The sequence below is a fragment of the Micropterus salmoides genome, unplaced genomic scaffold (assembly GCF_014851395.1).
Source record: "Micropterus salmoides isolate LMB-PRFRI ecotype aquatic unplaced genomic scaffold, ASM1485139v1 Ms_hic_scaffold_1, whole genome shotgun sequence".
NCBI classification, from domain to species: Eukaryota; Metazoa; Chordata; class Actinopteri; order Centrarchiformes; family Centrarchidae; genus Micropterus; species Micropterus salmoides.
Window position 1 is genome coordinate 4,424,650 of NW_024040040.1, and position 4,972 is coordinate 4,429,621.

The 4,972-nt window shown below is 40.8% G+C and overlaps 1 protein-coding gene across 1 annotated transcript in view; it reads right to left on the reverse strand.

The window, feature by feature from the left end:
- Nucleotides 1-4,972, reverse strand: part of LOC119916213 (NLR family CARD domain-containing protein 3-like) — a 795,320-nt gene that overhangs the window by 783,557 nt on the left and 6,791 nt on the right.

The following is a 4,972-nucleotide window of genomic DNA, read 5'->3' on the forward strand; positions in this document are numbered from 1 at the left end:
GAAACCACTCTGATATTTGTGTTCATCATCATCCATGTGTCTCTCTTTAAGAGGGAATGTCTGATATCTGCACACCGATGATAACAGCTCCAGTATCTTCTCTCTTGTCTGCTGTTCTCTCTCTGCTGCTGCACAGAACAGATTCCCAAAGAACTTTGTTTCTTCTGAAGGTTTTGATGACTGAGGCACGAAACTAAAATCAGGATTAAAACACACGTGATTTACAGTTTTTATCAAATTGAAGTTAAACTTTTCTGTGTGAACTTTAGTATGAAATTGTTATTTTCAGAAAAGACTTCAGACAAATCAAAATAGATCAAGGCAGCTTCTAAAAACAGAAATAATTAAAGCTGCAAGCATCATTGGGCGAGCCCTCGCACTTGTAGCGCGTCCGCGCGTGAGCCGGCCGATTTGCATATTCTGGAGCTCTGCCGGTGCGGCTGTGAATTTGCTACGCGGTTCCGACGCCGCATGAAGGTGTTATATGTCACTTCCTGTGTCCCCTATGTGGAGCTACATAGCACTTGCCGCTATGAATATAAATCGGTATTGGTGTGTAGATGTCTGTGGGGTGGGAGAGTTATCAAGCACGTAAAGTTTGTTTCAGATGTGAGCATGTACACTGAACAATAATGTACACAAACAATAAAATAAATTCCTTTTATATTTCCCTGCCTTGTTGTTTATGTGTACATACAGAGGAAGAATGTGAGAACAGCACACATTTCATCGTTACTGTGTGTTAGAGCATGGGAGAACAGTGGATACTTTTAATACAGCCCACACCCCTAATACTGTGTAACTATAACAAGTAGAGAACAGAAGAAAAAGATGTTCTTTCTTTACAACTGTCTGCATAGCTTATTCATATTGTGTAATGAATGAAAATAAATAGGCCTACTAGGCTCCTCTCTACTTTGACATTTAAGATTAGCTTGTTTGATCCGCCTTCATACACATGTGACATTACTGTACAACTTGAGAAAGGTGAGTTGTTTTCTGCTCCAGCCTGCCTAAAAGAAATGCGTTTTTGGGATTAAATGGACTTTATTAGCTGCTGCAGTGCAGGATGAACTCAGAATAGACCCATTTCTCACCTTATTATTCTAAATCATGCAACGAAGAAGAAGAAATGCATAATAAATCCTGGGACAAAATCTGTCCACAAATACTGTACAGCATGTATACTGATGAACAAGACTTGTGTTATAGCTGACTTGGGCAGTGAAATGTTTTTTAATTCATGTGGTCATAGTTGTCCACAACTCAAATCAGAATATAAGAAGAAATGTTTTATACCACCTCAAGAAGGCTTCCTATCAGAAAGGTAGGAAGGTATTTCAAATGTACAACTGCAGTACTTAAATCTAAGTAAAGTAATTCCCTGACATTACTGTGTTACGCATGTAACAGGTTTTATACTTCCTGTGAGTATAATCCAATCAATCTTATTTTCATACTGTATATCCGTTGTAATTTGATAAATTGTGTTGTATGTGGTGCTCGCATCGGGTACTACTGACACTTCATGGCCCTCTTCAGAGAAGACTCTGACTGAAACATGCGTCTTTGTAAAGAGAGAAACAGACTAAAAAGTCTCTAACTCTGCCTGTCAGCTCGCTCTGCTCCGTTAAAAGAAATGCATACAGAAATTTAAAAAGGACAGGAAGAAATAAATACCATGGGTGAAAATAAATAAGGTAGTAAAATACAAAGGAAGAATAAAACAGACAAAAATATTAAACACACACATAAATAAATATATTTAAAAAATTAGTAATAATTAAGTTGAAGATTATAACGGAGAATAAACAAATAAGGTAATTATAACAAAGGTGAATAGTAAAGGCACTAATTAAAATATATACATTTATGTCTCCTTGTATAATTTAATTACTACCTACATTTATTTATTTACTTTATTTTTTTGTGTATTTAATTGGATGCTTATTTATTTATTGAGCATTTATTTATTTCTGTATTTATTTCTGACTGTGTCAGGATCGGTCCTCCATAGTGGGGTGGGAGAGTTATCAAGCACGTAAAGTTTGGTTCAGATGTGAGCATGTACACTGAAGTTACAACAACTTCCTGTGTCATGGCGAAGACTTGATCTCTGACGCCACGCCACGGACACGCCCATTGACGAAAACTCGCAAATAGCACAACTTTTCATCTTCAATGCCTTTAGAAGGCACAGCACAAATTTGAGGTCGGTCGGACTAAATCCTAGGAGGAGTTCGTTATAGTACGAAGTGTGTAAATCATCCAAAATTTGACGTAAAATTCAAAATGGCCGACTTCCTGTTGATTTTAGGGCATCGCTCCAAGAGGCTTTTTTGTGCGTCTGGACAAGATACACGTACCACAGAAAATTCGTGCACGTAGGTGAAACGTGCGGCGGGGGCTGCTTCGTTAAAAGTCACTTCCTGTTGCCAGCAGGTGGCGCTATGACTGTGGGTGAATGTCGGCATGTACATGTGTTCAGGGCGGGACTCTCATCCTACATGTACAGTTTGGTCCAGATGTGAGCATGTACACTGAAGTTACGACAACTTCCGTGTCATGGCGAAGAGTGATCTTTGACGCCACGCCACGGACACGCCCATTGACGAAAACTTGCAAATAGCACAACTTTTCATCTTCAATGCCTTTAGAAGGCACAGCAAACATTTGAGGTCGGTCGGACTAAATCCCTAGGAGGAGTTCGTTAAAGTACGAAGTGTGTAAATCATCCAAAATTTGACGTAAACTTCAAAATGGCCGACTTCCTGTTGGGTTTAGGCTATGGCTCCAAGAGACTTTTTTGTGCGTCTGGACAAGATACACGTACCACAGAAAATTCGTGCACGTAGGTGAAACGTGCGGCGGGGGCTGCTTCGTTAAAGGTCACTTTCTGTTGCCAGCAGGTGGCGCTATGACTGTGGGTGAATGTCGGCATGTACATGTGTTCAGGGCGGGACTCTCATCCTACATGTACACTTTGGTCCAGATGTGAGCATGTACACTGAAGTTACAACAACTTCCTGTTTCATAGCGAATCATCGACGCCACGGACACGCCCATTGACGAAAACGCGCAAATAGCACAACTTTTCATCGTCAATGCCTTAGAAGGCACAGCAGAAATTTGACGTCGATCTGACTAAATCCCTAGGAGGAGTTCGTTAAAGTACGAAGTGTGTAAATCATCCAAAAATGGCCGTAAAATTCAAAATGGCCGACTTCCTGTTGACTTTAGGCTATGGGTTCTTGAGGCTTTTTTGTGCGTCTTGATATGGTACATGTCCCCAGAAAATTTCGTACATGTAGGTTGAACGTGAACGAGGGGCTAATTTTTTCCAATTTTCTAGGTGGCGCTAGCGAGTCATTTTGCAACGCCCATGTGCGAAACTTGTAGAATACGAAATTTTTCACGGTTCTGACATGTTTGCAAATTTTGGTGAGTTTTCGAGAATGTTTAGGCCATGTCAGTTGAGCCTACTTTGCAGAAAAAAGAAAAAAAATATATATATATATATATATATATATATATATATATAATATATATATATATATATATATATATATATATATATATATATAATCCGAGCAAATTCAATAGGGACCTCACACGGTCGTGCTCGGGCCCTAAATATATAATCCGAGCAAATTCAATAGGGACCTCGCACGGTCGTGCTCGGGCCCTAATAATCCGAGCAAATTCAATAGGGACCTCACACGGTCGTGCTCGGGCCCTAAATATATAATCCGAGCAAATTCAATAGGGACCTCACACGGTCGTGCTCGGGCCCTAAAAAAAATATAATAATCCGAGCAAATTCAATAGGGACCTCACACGGTCGTGCTCGGGCCCTAAATATATAATCTTAGCAAATTCAATAGGGACCTCGCTAAGTCGTGCTCGGGACCTAATTAACAAAATAATGAGCATTTACCTGAGCTGTGAGATATAAGGCAGACACTGTAGGAAACTCCTCACTTCAATCTCTTCATCTGAGCAGTCTCTCAGCTCCACTGGTTTCTTATCTGGTTGGAGTTTCAGCACTTCCAGGAGAATGGAGGTCTTTCTCTCTAAGAGGTTTATGGACCAGACTGCAGGAGCTGACTGGAAAAGTGGCCTCAGTTTTGGAATGACACCTGAACACCCTTTACTCTTGACGTGTTGGTAAAAATCAAGAAGGATGTTATGTAAGTCAGTGTTCACAGAAAACAATGAGAGAAGTTTGTTCACTACTCTGTGAAAACTGTCTCTTTTGTGAAGCGCTGCTCCCAGGCAGAAATCCAGTAACAGCTCCTTTTCTTCCCTCTCCAGTATCCCCTGGCTTTGCTGCTGGTCCTGTAATCCTGGACTTCTGTAGGTCCTCCTGAAGCTGCATGACAACAAACACATGGATGTAAATGTAAATGCTCCGTACTTGTATAGCGCCTTTCTAGTCTTTTCGACTACTCAAAGCGCTTTTACACTACATGTAAAAAACATGTAGGCATTCACCAGTCACACACATTCATACACTGAGCCTAAGTGCTCAAACGGAAACTAACATTCACACTCACTCATACACTGGCGGAAAAGCCGCCAGGGGCAATTCGGGGTTCAGTATCTTGCCCAAGGACACTTCGACACGCAACCAGGGGGAGCCAGGGATTGAACCGCCGACCTTCCGATTAACGGCCAACCCGCTCTACCTCCTGAGCCACAGCCACCCCATATGGATCAAACAGTGCAAGTACTGTAAATCTGTATTTAATTTAAATCTAAACACATACAGTTCTAAACATATTTTATGTTAACACTCTGGAGACTGTGATAATGAAGAGTAATTCCAATCTTTATTTTTCAAGAATTAAGTGGAAACCGGATGCAACACAAGAGATCAAAGTTCAGATTCATCGTACAAAATAATAATAATAATTAAAGCTGCAAGCAGCGTTGGGTGGGCCCTCGCACTTGTAGCGTGTCTGGGTGTGAG